Raw genomic sequence first — 20,141 nt, forward strand, 5'->3', positions numbered from 1 at the left:
GGCGCATACTTTGAATAAAATATTTGTTATCATTCTCTTGAAATAAATGTGTTTTTTTCTTGAAAAAATACCGGTTTCATATGTATACACCTGGTAATAATGAACATTTTGAAAATATTTAACTTCTGAGTTTGACAATTAATTCAATATTTTATTATTTACCATTTTAATTTTGAAGTCTTCATATACGATTAAAGAATTTTAATTCAAAAAACAAATCTTTGGGCAGACAAAATTGTTGTAAATTGCATTCACTTTTTCGTTTATTTTGTCTTCCTATCCGCTTCCTTTTTACATTAGTTAAAGTTTTAAAAATCTAAAAGAATGAATGAAAGTACCGAAAGCATTCTTGATTAAAGTTAATGCTTAATGTATTATAATTAAAAATTTAACATTTTGGCTTCGAATCTGCTTTCATGATTCGTTACATTAATTTAATAAAAGGAATAATGAACAATGAAAAAATCTCAGTCAGCAGTCTATAGATATATGCAAATGCTCGTGCAAATTCGGGGCCTGAACTGGCTAAGTCTCTTGCGCATGGCTCGGTGCGCATATACGAACCTAAGTTGCTCAGAGATCGCTAGAGACTACTACTGAATCCCAGAAGGATTCCCAAGCTCGATTCGAGGTAGTAATCAGGAGAATTACTCAGTGCACAGCCGCTCAGTTTCATAGCATCATATTCCGTGATATTGTATGATATTGTATTATATTATACGATACACGGTGATATTTTATGGCATCTGCTGTATTACATTGTATCATATTGCATGATACACTGTAATGTAGTGTGATAATATATTATAATGTATTATACGCTATCATATTGGATTATATTGTATCATATTAAAAACACAGAGAGTGAGAGGGGGGGGGGGGCAGAGAGATGCAAAACCCGCTCAGTCTTGAGTGCAAAGCAGTAATAAAATTATTCACTAGTCTGGACGTTGTATTTGATTTTTGTCTTTATTTATGTAAATAATATATGCCCAGACGTTAATTTAGATCGAGCTAACTTAGATCGATCGTGTTGATTTCTATTTTCACGATGGGTGAAAAGATATCCACACTCATCGGTGGTTACCATCTCTTTGATGATATAACCGTTTCCTTGAAAGGTTTAACATCTCATCTGTTTCTTCTCCATATTTAACCTTAAAACGCAAGCATTTAGATAATTATAGCATATAAGATCATAAACTTTAGGATAATAATAAATATTTTTCGTTGCAAGTTTGGGAAACGTTGCGATACACGAAAACGGAATTCATAGCCTTTTTCTGGTTTTAATAACTTACAAATTATAAAGTCGGAAAACAGAAATTAGCTTTTAATATTTACACCAGAAATAGGTTATTTATATCCTTCATGTTTCTTATCGTTTCCTAAAGTTTCGGCGAACATTATTATTGTGGACATAAACATGATAATATTGTAAGTATAACATGACGCAGAACTAAATATCCTTTTTATACGTCTTTCATAAGTTAAGTCTTCATACTGCTGCACGGTAATTAAACGATTCAACGTTTTGATATCGTCCATGTAGTTACATTAGATCAAATTTCATGCCATTTTCAAAAATTACTTTAATAATCTACACTATAGCATGTTGCGTTACAAGGGATGAAACACAGCGATTGCAACGAGTGTGAAGTTTGTTGCCTGAGCGAGGCGAGGGCTGCATTCACACGAGTTGTGATCGTTGTGTTACATTCCTAGTAATGCATATTATTTTTCATAGCAAGTCTATTGAAATTTTAAGTTCAGGTACCTGTAGATCCTATCTTTCTACCTACCTACCTGTGTACCCTAGGGTTGAAACAAAATGTTTAAACCCAAGGGATGCAAACACCGTCTTTCAGCCCGCTCTACACGTACTGAAACTCAAAGAAAAAATGTTTAAACCCTAGGGATGCAAACACCGTCTTTCAACCCTCTGGCGATAAAAAGGGGATACGCCCGAAACGCCGTCGTTTTAGTTGGCCCCTAGGTTAATTTTTTTTTCATGTCAAATTTTTATCTTTTCAAAAACATATCGCAATAGGAAATTTTATTGCGCATATTTTTAGTCCTATAAATAAAAGTGATGAGTTTATTATTTTTCGAAATAATCAAGAAAATGTTACTTTTTTCTGCAATCGCAAAATGCGAATTTTTTGTGTTCAACTCCCGATAAGTTCTTCAATAATAGGAATTTTGTAATAAATATTTTAGAAAATATGCACCATCAAAGAATGAAACTAAAGATATTTATTGAATTTCAATTAATTGTCACAAAAAGTGTATAACGATTTTGGAAAATGTCAGGCAATTATTTTTTATAGTTTTAAAGTCACAATTGATTTAAGATCTCAGCGCTGTGCCTTGCGCATCCAATCGTCCGCTGTTATATATACGCTGATTTGCAGGACGAGCTAACACGCTAACGGGACAGCGCTGAGATCATAAATCAGTTGTGACTTTAAAACTATAAAACATAATTGCCCCACGATAACAAGAGATATTTCGGGTTTCACTCGTGTAAAAAACTACGGATTTTGCCGACGTTTCGTGAACATTGCAGTTCACTTCTTCAGGACTGACCTAAAACTGAGGTATCAGGTTATGTTGTTCTTATTATATCCATTTTCCCTATTGATGTTATTAGGGCGTTTTAAGATTTCGATTGCTTTTCGATGTTTTCTTGGAAAGATGTTGTGTGTTTTTGCAATGACTGTTGTTCTCTCGAATAAAATGTTATGTTCTGTTTCGATATGATGTTCAGCTAGTGCTGATTGCGTGAAATGTTTTAGCCTGACTTTACTCTCATGTTCCTTTATACGTTGGCCCACCGCTCTCCCGCTTTCTCCAATATAGACTTTGCCACAAAGAACTAGGGATTCTATTTACTCCTGGATCACTTAGGGGTGCCTTTTGGTCTTTATGGTTATGTAGTAGTTGACCTATTTTCGCAGGTATGACCTAGTTTCGCAGATTGTTTTTGAGATGGGTGATGGTGGGAGGAGGCATTTAGGTATCTGTTTGTGTGTATGTGGGTTTTTTGTAAACTTCATGTCCTAATGTGTTATCAGATCTTATGTAAATTAATGCGTCCAAGAAAGGCAATTTTCTGTTTTGTTCTACTTCCATGGTGAACTGGCTATTAGGATGAAATCGAAAAACTTATTTAGTTCCTTTCGTCCATGTCGCCAGATGACAAAACTGACATTAACGTAACGGAATCAAAATTCCGGTTTAAGCTTGGCTTGGTAGAAGATTTTATTTTCTAGATGTTCCATGAAAATATTGGATATTACAGGGGAGATTGGGGATTCCATTGCTGCCCCTGAGGTTTCTTCGTAGAATTGATTATTGAACGAGAAGTAAGTATGAGTGAAACAGTGTTGTATCAAAGGTACGAGCTCGGAAGGAAAGTTTGTAAACGATTTAATAATATAAATTCCATCAAAGATTGGTACTTTCGTAAAGAGAGATGCTATGTCGAAGCTCACTACGATGTCTTGGAGTTGAATGTGAATCTGCTGTCCCAACACTCTCCGGCCGGCGAGCAGGCAGCTTCGGCAGGCTAGCGCGAGGCGCATTTAGGGGATAAAGAAGAGATGAAGAAGGAAAAGACCTGACATTGGAATACAATCGGATCGTGTTTATCCATCTCATGTGGTGCAAAGAGAGGTTCGATCGACTTCAGACATCCGACTCGCACTGTAGTATTTTATAATGTTACACTGTAAAATTTTGACTTAAAAATAGTGAAAATTGTGTTTTTCGTGTACAGTTAGTTTAAGATTTATTAAAGTAACGAATTTTCTATTAAAAAGCTTCTTTGTACTTCTAAGTTATGAAATTGCGTCTCATGCATTATATGCGACTGCGCAGAAGTACTTGCTTCCGCACTTGGACTTTTGACCTTCGAGGTTTTCGTGAAAATAGTCATTTGTTTTGGATACTGCTACTATGAATGGTTTACAAATTGAGCGACAGAGTGTCTGGACCAATTATTAAAGAGAAAGCTCTTCTTATGAACGAGATGCTCAACAGCCCGCAAGCGTTTAAATCTCATTGTTAAAAGTTTCAAAATATATTTTTAAAACTTACTAAAAATGTGGAAATTAAAATTTTGTAGTAAATTTGGTACTTTCGAGCATAAAGCTTATAGCTCTAAGACATTTATTGTTTTTAGGTGCTTGCACCAGAAGTTGTGCACCAGGTACGGACCTGCAGCTTTCCAGTTACTTGCCCTTTTGAAAACCGTTAAAAACTTTGAAGCTGTGATGTTGGTCAACTCCATTTCAGAGTTATTGCTTGGACTTGGTATCTCTAGTTTGAAACACGCTGTGTCCAAATTGCTTATGTTAGTTTTTCCCCGAACACCCGAGCATTAGTCATGTTTTATAAATAAAGGACTTCGGTGTCTGTTTACTTTACACTCAGTTTAAGATAGAACCCTCTTCCATCTGCCTGAAAGGTTCGATTTTGTTACCGTCTTGAACTATTTTTCTTGTGGCAACGCAGTTTAACAGTAAGAACATTAAGTTTTTGCCGCTGTGAGTCTATAATCTTAGCCAACATTTCTGTTGTAAATGCGTCGATGTACCGACGAGAGGTGATTTTATTAACATGCTGTATCAGTTCACTGGTTCTATTTACTTCCTTATATAGAGTCAATCGACCCAATGTGCACTTTACTTTGCTGACATCTACATCCAACCTGATCTTCCATGGTAATCTTGATTCCTTACTCGGGCAAAGACTGAAATTGTAGGCCTAGTTCTACGGCTGGCTAACTCTGATTTCGCTCAGTGGACCATCCCAACAGTCGTTTGCCCTCTTATTTCTCCGCTTCAACCCCGGTGTCAGAAGCGGCCGCTATTCCCGTCGAGTCAGGAAACAAAAGTGACAGTTTTTAGTCTGCTCGTCCTCTCTTCCGTTCATTTCCTATCGAGCTTCCATGTTCAGTGTCCGGCCCGCTGATTGGTTCGTCGCGCGGGCGACGGCGAATCCCAATGGTCCTCAGAATGCTAGTTAAACATAGCCGCATTTCGGCCTTACGAAACGTGGCTGTCTTCTGGAGTTATGCAAGATGGCTGCCTCCCCAGCCTTGCCGGGCGCTGTTGGTGGATATTCACGACGTGGTACTACAGGGTTGGTTCGGTCTGATACGCAGGAGGCGACCTAGTACCGCTGCTCGCCGCTGGTAGTGGCCCTGGTGCATCGTGTCGACGGTGTCTGGTCACTGGTTGCAATAGCCCCCCTTTGGCCGGTTAATATGGCCGTCGTGGAAGCCTTGGCCAGTCAGTGCTGCCGCCCGTGGCTACGCATGGAGAATGCGTGTCACGAGTTCGCCCTCTTGATCTCCCTGAGTTCCTTGTTGTGTTCGGTGAATGTCAACACCCACTGTCGTCTGCCCTAGTGTTGACAAGCTTTCAGTTTCTTGCGTGTCCATCCTTCCTTATGGTTAGTGTATTATAATAAAATTATGATTTAGCCTAACCTCTTAACCTAGATTCGGATCCTGACTATACGATTACTTTATTAAATCCGTATTTATGGGTGGTTTGGGTTTCGCTTTCGGAGATTTAGTACGGCTTCGGCGACACTCCGGAAAGTTGCCTTTACATCTTTTCGCCACTTATACATGAAACTTCGTTACAACTCCCCCCTGGCCTAACCGAAACCTACCGGCTTTATTTACTTGCGTTGTAGTCGTACTACAGCCACCCAGCCAGTGCCCTCAGCCCGCACTCCAGCGTGATCTGATAAAAAGAAATTCAAAGTCAATTAAAAAATAAGCTTTACTGGCCTACATGTGGTGCCTCTATTAGGATTTCTCTGCTCTGCGTGGCTTTTGCTTTCTACGTTTTAAAGGATTACCGAACTACAAAAGAAACTACAAAAGAAAAAAATTCAATCTCGACAAGAAAAAAAAACGAAAGAGAAGATACCCAAAAAATAACTAATTCGGGGAGACGCCCCATATCTCTGGAGCTTGCCTTACGACCTCGCCTTCCTCGATTCGCGGGCGGCTTCGCCGGAACCCTTTCGGAGCCGGAGTTCCTTCTCCTCCTTTTACGTCGGGCATCTTTCTTGCGGGTTTCCCGCTTCAACTCTTCTCGACGCTTCCTGTCCGCTTCCTCGCGGTAGCGTCGTGCTTCGGCTATTACGGCCGCCATCGCCTTCTTCCTTCCCTGCTGTTGGCGATCACAGTCACGCACGTACTTGGAAATCGGTTCCGTTTCTTCGGACCAGAGGAATCCTCGCTTCCACAACTTTCTTTTTAGATCGACCACAGTGTCCCTACTGGAGAGCGAATCTCGTCAGCTCTGCTCTGCCTCTGCGTGGCGTGCATGTGGCGGGTCTCTGGTTATCCCAGCCGGTTCCCATTGCGTTTGGGTCATGTCGGAACTGTCCCTGACCGGTTTCTCTTGTCGCATTATAGTCTCTATGGGGTTCGGATTACCATGACCAGATAAATCTCGGAGTCCGCGTGGGGATGTTTTCTCCAGGGTTGGCTGCATCGGGCTCTCCCAGGCTTCCTGGCGCATAATTCCCACTACTCCCTAAATCACCCTGCAGATCTCCCGGTGCTCTCGCCGATAGTATTCTGCTGCGGCTTTGGGTAGGAGAAATTTCGCGCTGTGAGCATCGTCGACCATCCTGCTGGTAATCAAATACCCCTCTCAGGGCCCCAAGATACATGCTACCCAAGCCTTCGTTGTTCTACTCTACCCTGTGTATGCAAGGGTTTTATGGAAAATATCAGGAAGAAGGGTGACTACTTATTATTCCACTACTCCCCCACCCCTAGGGGGTTTTTAATTGTGATATGGGACTAGAAGTTTTACCGGGAACTTCCCTACTAACAGCCCGTCTTTCCGTCCCCAACTCGTACACTGACGGTCCTAAAACGCGGACTACTACGTACGGTCCCTGCTTCCCCCTCCACAAATCCCCTCGTTAACCCTTTTTGGGCTGAGGATGTTACCTGGGCTTTGCGCATAACCTTGTCTCCCTTCTTTAAACACCGAATGTCACCGTCTTTTATCGTAGTTTGCTTTCCGACTGTCGAACGCATTTTCGTGGTGTGAGGAGACTGGATCTTAAAGCTCCTTCTATTTGATCATCCTTTTTTTCCATTCCTCGTGTTCTGGTGGAGTGAACTCGGTTGGTTCTTCGACCCTTGGACATAGGCTATTGTACGGCTTCGTTTCCCTTTCTAAATTCAAGTAAGACGGGCTAACACCCGTGGCGCTATGCATATCCGTATTATAAGCAAACCGAAAATGTTTGAGGTACACCTCCTCTGTTAACCCTTGGAATGCCTTGTTGACGTACTTTGTTCCCGTATCCGACACAAGAACTTCCGGTGCACCCCATCGGTTTAATATGTTATCCTCAAAAGCCTTGATAATGATGCCTAATTGTTCTTGGGGCTGGATATGAGAAAAGGGACTCGACTTTGTCCGGATGGACCTGCACCCCCCCCCCCCCCCCCCCCCCCCCCCCGATTCACGAGGAATCCGAGAAAATGTCGTTCAGTCTCCTGAATTCGCACTTTTTGGGATTGATAGTCAGTCCGCACTCTGTAAGCAGTCTATCACTCGAGCTACCCATTTTAGGTGACCGTTAAACGTTTCATTTACGATGACTACGTCATCGAGGTACATGTGGTCGATAGGTTCCATGTTCGGCCCTATAAGGGAATCCACTAGTCGCTGAATGTCGCAGAAGCCCCTGACTGTCCGAAGAGGTATCATTGTGAACTGAAAGAGTCTTAATCCAGGGACTATGAACGCTGTGTACTCCTTACTGTCTTCGGCCATCGGGATCTGGTGCTTACTCCCACTTTCTTGGGCAAGGGGTATGCATCCTTTTTGGGATCTTCTTGACCTCACGGTCGTCCATGCAGAATATATATGTACGGTCGTACTTTTGGGTCATTACTATGGGACTGGACCATCCGCTCTTCTATGACTCAACGATGCCTTCCAGTTCTTGTCGCTTCTCAGCTGTGGTTTCTCTAAGGCCGCAACACTGGTATAATGTTTTCGGATTTTATCCCTCCTCTCCACTTCCAACTCGGTACCCTCCTCGGTATAATGGTGGACTAACTCCGGGTAGTCCGACAGGTACCAGGTTCGTTTTCTCCCATCGAGTACGATTCTGATTGTATGGATGAAGTCCAAACCCAAGAATACTTGTTCACCCATTCTTGGAACACTATTGATTCTCATCATTCGCGAAACACGATCAATCTTAATAGGGACCGTACCGTCTGCGGTCATAACTGCCTGGTTCGGTGCCGTATGCACGGTAGCTTGATACCTCTATGAGATGACCAAGCCAATATCTCCCATGACTGTTTGGGATGCACAGCCATCGATTAGAGCACGGACTTTAGGGATAGTACCAATTCGTTCAGTCGTAAAGACTTGCAAGGTAACGCCTCTGTCTCTCCAATTCTCGTTCTTAATTGGGAACAATGGTATCTCCAATTTCTACCGTGTGAGTTACCGGGGTCTGGTTCGTCAAAGTTGACGGAGGTTCTAACGCAGCAGGGTTCGTATTCTGAGCTATCTCCACCACTGCCGGTTTCGCCAACTCCAGCCTATTATTTCCCGAAAAGTGCTTCGCTTTTTCGGGGAAGCGATTTAGAAGTGACCTTTCTGTCGACAGTTCCAAAATTCGACCTCCGAGTCATTCCCTTTTCCTTCTGAGGCGGGTGACCCGGAGCTCCCTTCTGTAGACTGCTCCGATTTTCCCTCAGACGATTTTGCTGAGTTTTTGCGGTCTCGAGGGCTCCAACCGTTACGTCTGCTGGACCCCTAGGACTTTGACTTGCTCGCGGGCTCGTCTCTACCTGTGCTCGGTGCTGATCTACGCTTTTCACTGCCAATTACTGCAATCAGCGTTTTGACCAAGTGGGCCAACTCTGACGTATTCCGGGTGGCTCCACTATCAGCTAATGTCAGGGTGATAGCGGCCACAGAACTATTCTTTTTAGGAGGTGGTCTCTTCCCTTTGAACGCATATTCTGCAATTAGGGATTTCTCTGGGGCCGAAGGGGGCTACATCTTCCTAAACGTGGATATGACGCGCTCATATTCGGCCGCCAGGACCGCCAGACCGTTGTAGTTGAAAAATTCGTAACGCCTGATGGTCCTTCTAAAGTCGGATCTGAGGTTCGCGTATAACCTACTCATTTAGACTTCGAGATCCATTGGCCTTGTCGAGAGCTGATAGAGTCCGTACAATGGGTCGGCCAACAATGCCGACCAATCTAGAGCTGGGGGAGCGAATGAAAATGGATTCAATGCGATGGATTGGCGGGATCTCGCAACCTTTGGGTGGACGAAGCGACTGAATCACGACTTGCTAGATGCTACGATGCGAATGTGGCCTCTGAACGGGGTTACATGGCACGGATGCATGCTCTGTGGTGCGAGAAACACCCGGAGCTATCGCACTTTTCGCAGCAACGTCTGCGAAACCATGCTGAACTACTCCGTAAAAGGGGCTATGTAAGCGGAACGCCTACTCTACCACAGCTAGAACAAGCCGGCAACAAAGAAAGAGAGGTGACACTAAGACCAACCGCGGGCAGGCATCCAATAGATGAAGAGCGATGCTTTACGACCCGGAGAAACATCAACACCAAGGTTTCTCTCAAGCCTAAAGATCAGGCTGAAATGGATGATGAGCTACGTGGACATTTTCCCGGAGAATCCGACCTCTGGGCTATCAATTATTGTGTGTATAATGCAGCGAGAGCTTTGACCGATGCGAACCGTAAAACAAAACCAACGGTTAATCATAAGACCAAAAGACGAATGCATCAACTTGCCATAAAGATAGGCTGGGCAAGACAGTATGCGTCACGCATTCAGTTTGTGATTGACTACATCACATCTGGCAGGAATTTTACCGCCAAGGTTCGAAAGTTCGCGCGCGAACTCCGGATCCGTTATGACACACTTAACAAGTCAAAGCTGCTGACCATCAGGCAGCATATTGTTGAGAGAATACGGATACTATCTGACGCTAAGAGAAGTCTAGAGCGGAGGGAGAGGTGGGTCAGAGAACATCAACAGTTTCTCTCTGACCCATCTCGACTCTTCCAAGACCCTCCAGTTACTGTCGAACACCCACCCAAACCAGAGGAGTTCGAAGTATTTTGGAGAAAAGTCTACGAAGTTCAGCATAGACTGGACGAAGACTCAGAAAATATAAATAGCTTCAAGGAGTTATGTGTTGCCGTCATAACACCTGATAAAGATTGTATCAAAACCTTCTGGTGGAAGAAGTTTTCTTCAACCCATCAGCAGTTGGCCCGTATTTTCACCTCATATTTGAAGTCGGAAGAGCCGATTCCAGAGTGGTTGGTAGAAGGGCGCACAATACTCCTGCCGAAAATAGGCAACTTATCTGACCCGAAGAATTACAGGCCAATAACTTGTCTGAACACACTTTATAAGATATTCACAGCTATCCTAAATGATAGGATTGTTCGGGCAATCGAACCTGTGTGGCAAGAAATGTATGAACAACGAGGCTGAAAGAAAGGCGTAGCCGGATGTCGGGAGAACCTGCTCAGCGATAGATTTGCCTGCAAAGATGCAGCATTCTACCAGCGTGACCTATCGATGGCCTGGATTGATTATCGGAAAGGTTTCGATTCGACCTCCCATAGACTTATCATCTGTCTTTTGGAAATCTTAAAGGTTCATCCGCAAATAGTTGGGTGCATTGAGAGATTGATGACGCTTTGGAAAAACAGATTTACTATCTCATCTGGAAAAAATCGTGCGACAACTAACAAGGTCACCTTTCAGAAAGGTGTCTTTCAGGGCGACACCATGAGCCCACTCCTCTTTTGCCTTACATTATTGCCACTATCTCTAGCACTTCGCCATTCCGACGGGTAGTTGTCCGGCAAACCTGCAGATCGAAAGTACAAGGTCACTCATGTATTTTACATGGACGATCTTAAGATCTATGCTAAAAACAGAGAGGAACTGCATCTAGCTCTGGGGATTGTCGAACGGTATACTAAGGAAATTGGAATGGAATTCGGGTTAGACAAATGCGCCAAGGTTTATTTGAAGCGAGGAAAATTTAATTGCATCCCTGAAGATCCTGAGCTCGTTTATAGAAGCGCTATACAATACCTTTGCGCATGAGAGACTTATACATATCTGGGCGTGCCACAGAGCCGCATTCAGGATGTGACATCTATAAAGAATACTCTCCGGAGCAGATACAAACGTCTCATCCGACAGATTTGGTCTTCCGAACTGTGGGCGAGGAACAAAGTATCTGCAACGAACATGCTTGCCGTGCCGGTACTACTCTATTCATTTGGAGTAGTTCCATGGACGAAGAACGAGCTTAGATCCCTTGATATCGGGACAAGCAAGATTATGCACATAAACAAAAGCATGCATCTTAAGTCTTCCGTTCCGCGACTGTACATCTCACGCTGTCAAGAGAGTCGCAGAATATTGAGTCTTGAATGTCTTCACAACAGGATTAACCTGGGTACAGCACATAGAGTTGCAAATGGAAGAGACCCTCTTCTTAAAATGGTCAGGAATCTCGAAGAAGTGGGCAAAGGAGCGTTTCTCTACAAAGCAGCGGAGGAGGCTGCTGAAACAATCGGACTTCACTTCAGTATTAAGGGTGAGTAAAATGCATCAAATCTTATCTATCTCGAGTACTCACTCCTGAAAGTCCGGATTAAGAAAGCACAAGAGAAAAACTTTCGTGAACAGCTCTTCGATAAGAGGAAGCACGGTATCTTCCACAGAAATGTGAAGAATCAGCCAATGTCTTGTGAGCTAACGTTTGGTTTCCTTAAATCGCCCGAATTGAAGTCTGGTACGGAGGTTTTCATCTTTTTATGCCGAGACGGTGTCATTTCCACCTAAACATACCGTCGTCACGTTTTGAGCCAAGACATTCCCGATGATAGCTGCAGGGCGTGCCATGCACACCCCGAGCATTTAGCTCACATACTATCTAGTTGTCCAACTTACGCGGGAACGACTTACATTCAAAGGCACAATGCGGCACTAAGAGTGCTTTATTACCATCTCTGTCACTCTTACAGCATTAACCTTAATATCGCACCTCTAAATGCTCCTAGGGAAATTGAGCGAACCATGTTCATTATCGAATTTTCAGCACCAGCTAACAAAAACATAATCCAGGAGAATGAAACGAAAGAGAGGTATCTAGACCTTATAAGGGAGCTGCAACGATTGTACCCGGAAAATTCTGTTAAACTAATCGTCCTTATCATCGGCGCTCTTGGAGATGCTAAGCTTTCACTTGTTAATGGCCTAAAAAGCATCCCTGTGTGTCAACAATATATTAAAACACTTGCGGGAAAAATGCAGAAGGCGGTTGTCCTTGGGTCGCTTCGTGTTCTTAGGGTGCACGAGGCTTTTGCTGGATCGTCGTATTGATTCCTTCACAGACTGTAATCACGTATCTCACGGTCGTGAGACGTGGTTGTGGCTAAAATTTTTACCGCGATTTGGCTGTGAGCGGGTGCAATTTTTCAGATTAGCACCCGCTCCCGGCGAAATCCTGCGGTTGTCCTTATGACAAATTTTTAATTATGTGTTTATATATATATATATATATAGCCCTCATATGCCGGTCTTTCACTAACCGGTGTCGTTGCCTTAGTGGGTGGTCTTATTACCCCCGTATCCTCCGGTAATACATCGCCAGTCGGGTCGTTTTCCCAACCTATTAACTGCGCCATTATCGCGCCAAGACTGGCCCGAGAATGCCTAGCCCTCAGTTAACCCTTTTGGACGTGGTAAACTGAGGTCGTCCCGTCCATTCCCCTGGGTTGGCTCCCTTTCCGTACAATCGTAGGGAAACATTTCTCTAAACTAACTCGAAGTAGATAAGGCCCAAAAAATGCCCTAAAAGAGTCAGAAACGGGTGACGATTTTCATTGTTTTCCGGAAAGTTTTCTCGGGCTGCCGCAGGTTACCTGAAATGCACGAAAAATTCCTAAGCTCGCGCGAGCTTTCTCATTCCTGAAAAAATGCCGAAATTCCAGCAGCTATTCGCGAAAGGCTTATCGAAAGAATTCCGAAAATATTCCTAATTTCATTAATTTACCGGAAAATACTCGGAAGCACTCAAAAATTCTCCAAACCAATGAGAAATTTCGGATATATTCACATCTTCTCTACTTGACCGAAACATTCCGAAACTATTTTTGTTTTCATAAGTTTCCGTGAATCTTTCTTATTTGTTCTTCTTGTGTGGGGGCAAGCTACATAGCATTGTCTTTCGCGCAAATATTCATTACCACAGTTCTCCTCTTCTCTCTCACTCCGCAGCTCAAGCCACAAAGTGACAGCCTTCTATGTTGGACCTTCTATGATGTTATTTTTGGAGTGAACCGAGTTCGCGGATCGCACTCTTTCAACCCGCGAACAACCCCCGAAGCTCGTTTAAAATTTTGTAGGCGCCAGGTAGCTTACCACCTACTTAGCCTCGAGAAATCCGCTTCACTTATTTCCTGCTGGCAGGTCGACCAGCTCCTTTTAACTTAGGCACGAGAGTGAGTGATAAAAATGGGTCTACGGGAGCGAAAGAGAAATTTACTAAATGTGCTACTCTTTAACTTTCAAACCACATTTTAAGAAGTTACAAGTAAGATCTAGTTACTTAGCAAATCAATTTTTTTGCCATTTAGAAAACTTAACTTAAAAGCAATCCCTTGCCCATTTTCACCGGGTAGTACTAAATTAGCACGACCTACTGCCAAAAAAACCCTGAATTTATAACCCTCCAAAGTTAGGATTCGCTGCAGCCCCTTACATTACAAAATGGCCGCCCGAGATTACCGCGTTACCACTCACGCTAACCGGCGTTCATTGTGCCTCCCTCAACTTCGCTACAGTCGGTCTTTGAGTCGGGCGTGTTCCACATTTTTTTTACATCTTTTCGCTAAAGTCACATTACATTAAAGTCATTAAGGGGGCTTCCATAAACCACAAGATTCAATTTTGGCCTCTTTTTCACCCCTTCCTCCCTCTATGTTGTTCACCGTGGGATTCTCGTTGACCCCCACCCGCTTCTCCACGGGTGCTCTGTGTTTTATGGATGGTCCCTAGTTGAAAATTCCTGTATTTTGTTATAAAAAGGTTTTTTTTTTTGTTTAGTAAAGAAGTAATCCTTTTTTGTTTAAAAATATACTATTTGGGTTGAAATTTATTCATTTTGTGTTGTAATACTTTTATTCTTATTGTTTTCAGTTAATATTTTTCTATTTTTCGACTAAGTGTTTCTTTTTGACACCTAAGTGTAAAACCACGTGGATAGGTAAAACTACAGAAAAAACGAAAGTAAATAATTTTTCTTTTAATTCCTTTTAGTAAAAGTGCGGCATGTAATACAATAATGGCTATCAGCAAATTCACATTGCAAGAACATTGGCATGTACGCAGCTAAAATTGTTTTTTTTTAAGCCTTCATTGTAAATAGTTTTATTATTGTTTTCAATTTTAAACATTTTAGATTGGAAAATTTCATTAACCTGATGAGGCCTTACGAATAGCGGGCGAAACGTAGTTTGTTTCACAACACGATAATAAACTGCCATTTTCATGGCAGCTCTTTCAGCAGCGGAAAGCCATCTGTTTACAGATTATGAGCGTTTTTTATCTGCTAGATTCTGCTCACTTATTCTTGTGGCTAGCTCTAGGTACTTAAGTAAGAAGAGTTGATCATGTTCTCTCCTCACACTTTGCCCAGTTTTCTCTGCCAAAAAATAAAGGCGCATAACATCTATGTTCATATGGTACGTCCATTTTAATCTCTACTTCTGCCTCTGGTTGTATAAAACCATCTACCTCTGAAGGATGTGTTGGTATTGAATCATCAATAGGTTTAAGAAGAACATATACTGCCCCTGCTTGATCGTGTGATGCAGTTTCCTCTAATTGATGTCCATTGCCATAGTTTTTCAACGCCAAATCAACTTCTTGTTTAATCTCCATTGCTCAGTCTTCTCATATATGTAGAATATTCGTTTTCCTCTTTGCTATCTGCCTGTCTGACATGAGAAACTTTTCGATAATGTTGTAGGTACAAAATCAGGAGCATGGTGTAGTTTGAATTTGGGCTTTTACTGCTGTTATATTTAAACAGCGGCCGCGAGCGTTGAAGGTGACAAATGTCGCCTTTAGGTGCTTTCTGGGAGCTACCATCTGCCACTCCTCAGGTTTTTAGTCGCTTGCTTCCTGATGGTCGAGAACGTTTCTTACAATGCGACAGGTGTTTAAAAAAACCCGTCTTTCGAGCTGCTGCCAGTACCCTGCTGACTCCTCTTTAAGATGTTGAGTGCCTGACGGTAAAGTGGACAAACAATGTCGATGATATAGACGATGATGTCGATGATGGAATTTGTTTGAATAATTTTGTTTCTTCAAAAATTCATTTTTCCCCCTAAAAATTATTACTATTAGTCCAGTGGAATATTTATTAACAATTGTTTATTAATTTTTAATTGTTAAAACAAATGTAATTTGTTTCAATAATTTTTGTTTGAAAATTTGTTTTTTCCCTCAAAATTATCACTACTGGTCCAGTATAACAAAACTATAGAAAAGGAAAGATTGAGAGCAAAAAGCGTAAAGTCAATCGAAGCATTTATCAAAAGGAAGAGAGAGGAGAGGGAAAGCAGTGAAGAGAAGGAAGATATCGGGGCCAGTGTAAAATATCAGAAAATGTTTAGATCGCCGCCGGAAAAGCAGGGTTTGATAGAGATGAGCGATAACAGTAAGGGTGCTGACGATAGCGGAGATGATAGTGAAGTGTCGATGATGCAGTGATTAGAGCAAAAACTAGAAAAGCAGGAAGAAGTTAATAATACAAAGGTAGAGGAGATGAGAGATAGGATGAAGAAACTTGAAAGCTCGAACGGGGATTGTGGCGGGGGCGAGAGTGGGAATAAGGAGATGGAAAGGCTGAGAAAAATAGAACAAAGAATAGAAAGGAAAGAGAAGGAAGATAGAAATTTAAACATAGTGATAAAGGATATAAGAATAGAGGGGAAGGAGCTGAAAGAAGGGGTAGACGAAGTACTAAAAAGGATTGATGCTAAGGTAGAGATAGAGGAAAATGCGAAATGTAGGAAGGGAAGTGTGAAGAGGGGAGATAATGGTACTGGTGAATAAGGACTATGATTTTTAAAGGTGTGTAAAGATCTGCAGATTTGGTTATTTTCAATGAGAAATTTACATTTCTCCCGCACGATGTTCACATAATAATTTTCTCGCTGGTAATAGAACATTTTTGTGAGGTTTCTGAGGGCTTTGTAAATTCTGGTAATGCGAGTAATATTAGTTTTCTATAAAGCGAGAGTAGGTTGTACAATACTCATGTATACGATTCTACGTAATGCGTCATTTCCATATGTGTTTTGTTCGTTACAGCACGACAAGATATGGAAGTAATTCTATAAATCATTTTTTAAAATTCAAAAATGAACAAGTTTCGTACATATGCAGTGTAATACTTTCTACCACCAAAGGACCTCTCGTGAAGTCGACAAAAGCTCTATTTCCTCCACTGTCATCCCGAATAATGCGACAGAAAGTAGAACCCTGCCAATGAAACGGCACTGCCTAGTGCCGTTCCAGTGCTACTTGTTTAAAGCTACTCAGATTCCGGTTTTAAATACCAGCAGAAGTTTCCTTTTTAACCTGGGACTAGGCTAACAAGTAGACCAGCTTAAAGTTATTAAAAATCAAAAATTGACATTTGTAGTATTTTTAAATTATCTCTAAGAACGTTAGAAATTCAGAATCTACGGGTTTCTATTATTTCAGATATCTACCTTTTTTTAAGCGTTCAAAATTGGAATGAATATAACGCATCTCGTAAATGGAATTAGGTACGCCAAAACAAAAAAAAAAACATTTTCAAATTGAACTATAAAATAGTATATTAGTATATAGTTTATAATTATAAAATATGTGCAATGAGAAAATTCTTAAATCAAACAAAAGTGTTAATACTTCGAAGAAAATTATAAAAAGGGAGCCGGATTGGTGACAGCCAACTACTGTATATAACTCTGTCCGCGTGGTACGTTACAAATACAATAGGACCATTATATGACCGTCGAATCACTTCTCAGTGCCGTTTAGGTGCCCAAATCAGCACAAACAGCCACTGAAAGTGCACTGGCATCCCAGTGCCGCTCGCCAGTGCCTTTTCAGTGCCTTTTCATCCACTCCTTGCAGACTGTCCTTTCTCCATGGTTGTCAAATTCCAAAAAGCGTGTATCGATGTACTTTTATGCACTAATTACGAAGGCGTCCATAAAAATAGCCGGAAGTATAATTTTTTGAATTGAAACTGTAAAAAAACATTTTTTTTAAAGAAAAATATTATGTTCAAGATGTCTTTAAAACTTTGTTTACTGAACAGTCATATATTTTGCTTTAATTTAGTGATTATTTTAATTTAGAGTTAAACAGTCAATAAAAATAATATCTGAATTAGAATCGTTGGAACAATTACGATCTTCATGAGTTTCAATATTGTAGAACTTTTATTAAAAAACGTCCTTCTCAGCATTGTTCAATTTAAGCGTGAAGGAGAAATTTGAAAGGAAATTTAATCTACGTTTTTGGTTCACGGGAGCATAAATTGGACTACGCTGAGAAAGGACGTTTTTGCAATACGAGTTGTCCAGTATTGAAACTTATTACGATCATAAATATTCAGACGCTTTTAATAGATATATTAATATTTTTATTGACTCTTCAACTGATGACATGAAATCGCTGAGTCGAGAAGCTGGAGTTCAACTTAAAATCTCTATCGAGAGCCGAGATAACTATTACATCAAACAAGCATCGAACCATGCACGTATGCGAGCCATGGAGCTAGCAATAGCAAATACAATTTGAGAAAGAAAAATTTAAAAGAAAAATGAGACACAGTGCACAGCCAAGTAGTGTTAAAATTTCATCAATTTTAAATTCAGATTTGAAGCTTTTAATAGCTTAACTTAAACTGCAATTCCTGAAAAAATTAAAGAGTAACATAAACATTTCTTTAAACATACTAAAGTAAGTAATGTTCAATCAGGCTAACTGACATTTTTCCAAGGCGCCTGCGCATGTACCTTTTGATTTTGGAAGAGTGAGACTCCATGTTCAGTGTGTAAACATCTCGGTCGTTGTGATTAACCAGGTATGTCAAATGGTTGACAGTTGAGTTTTATTCCCGAAATTACTCAAATAGCTTTACCCATACCATATGTCGGTTATGATATGCGTTCCTGGTTCCACGTACTGCTGTATTACACGTTTTAGTAGTTTAGCATTGCGGGATTCAACCCACGTAAAAAAAGCAATTCTTTGTGGTACAGTTAATACCACCGAAAATCTACCTCTTATCCGTTTTCCAACCTCTGTTGTATTCCATATCCGAAGGCACTTTCGTCTATTTAGACTATACGAGCTACGCCACTAATTTTCTCGCTCTTTTCTATTATCCAGGCGCTAATTAAATCATGCAATTCGAAAAGAACTCTTCTCACGGTTTTCGGATCCAAACAGATTTCCCTACTAATCACCAAAGATGGATATTTTAAGATCAAACACACTGCCTTGAAGTATAACGATGATATTAAGTTTCGCGAAGTTCCAACGACGAATTTTTTTAGTATTTTGGAAGGAGTAAAAAACTTTTATCCTCATTGAAGGGCTAGAGTATGTACTTCAAGATATATATTTTTTTTAACGAAGGATTAATTTATTTTCCTCATCCATGATTTTTTATTTCTGTCACTCTGCACTGTCCCTCCATTCTCTTCCTAATAAAACCTGCTCCTGCTTGCTTCATGGTTCGCATCTATGCATGGTTCGCTGCTTGTTTGAGGAAGGCTGTAGTAGTGTAGCTTGAAGAAGACTGTACTGCCAGCACTCATCTCGACGGGAACAACAGATTCCCCAACGAGCAGGTCAAGGGGCTGAAGACGAACCATGGAGTCCGTTTTAACCAAAATGGCTATTTGTTAAGGCCACGTGACGAGTGGGTTACGTGGCCATATTCCTACTTTACCGCAATTTTTTTATTTTCTAACTTATTTTTACTCGAAGTACCACATCGAGTGGAAAATTTGGAACAAGAAATAAGAAGCAATATCACTTGACCACTCATTACATGGCGTTAAGTACATGTTACATAATATTCATGATTTTTTAAAACATTTCTGGTACCAATTTTTTAACGTATGGAGGACTTCAAAGGCGACGTAGTAGACGTTAAGGGTAATTTCTCCTGTTTTTTCATACATTTTCTGTCACAGGAAAGATAACGAATGTTTGAAGAAAATGAAAGTGAACATGGCTTTACAAATATAATGTTGAAGAATGCTTCTGTCTTTTATTTGAAATTCTGCGATTCTTTCTCGACGATTAATGAAGCTTCAAAGCCTTCTGGCCAGGAATCCAGTAGAAATACATCTATAAAGAAGATGAAGTTATCTTAATGGTTATTGTCTATGGTGTTATAAAATTACATAGAAATTTTTTTATCCCTGTATATATTTGTTTAGAAGTATTGAATTATTGACGAAAAAGTGTTTCTTGGTAGATTTTTGCATTGCAATTGCAGTCTGATAATTTCTTATTTCGATTGGTATCACTGAATTGACCCAAGAAAACTACGAGGAACACAGGTCAATAATGCTAATACTTGACACGTTTTTTATTTAGGTATAGCCAGAGATGTTTTGTATACCAACCTTTTGTACACTTCAAGATCCGAAACTGTCAATAAATCTCGATTCGATCATTTTTTCTAATAGTTCAAATAATTTTCGAAAATTCACCCCATCAAACTGATTGGGATTTGGAGTCCATCGGCGATCATTTATAATTATGCATGTGAATGTATTCTCTTATCTCCAATGTTGTCACCTCAGTAGAAATGACCTACTCCTGAATGAAAAGCATTAAAACCCAACTTTGAATATATTTCTTAAGGACAATTAAAAGATACACATACGTACATAATTAATTTTATTAACTCGTTTTTGTGTGTGGAAATAATTAAATAAATAATTCAGGTTTCCCGTGATGTTAATG

At 40.8% G+C, this 20,141-nt stretch overlaps 1 protein-coding gene across 2 annotated transcripts in view; it reads left to right on the forward strand.

Annotated features, from left to right (window-relative positions):
- Positions 1-20,141, forward strand: part of LOC117182250 — a 267,859-nt gene that overhangs the window by 67,128 nt on the left and 180,590 nt on the right. The window lies entirely within an intron of this gene.

Source organism: Belonocnema kinseyi, chromosome 10 (genome assembly GCF_010883055.1).
Source record: "Belonocnema kinseyi isolate 2016_QV_RU_SX_M_011 chromosome 10, B_treatae_v1, whole genome shotgun sequence".
In the NCBI taxonomy this organism is placed as follows: domain Eukaryota; kingdom Metazoa; phylum Arthropoda; class Insecta; order Hymenoptera; family Cynipidae; genus Belonocnema; species Belonocnema kinseyi.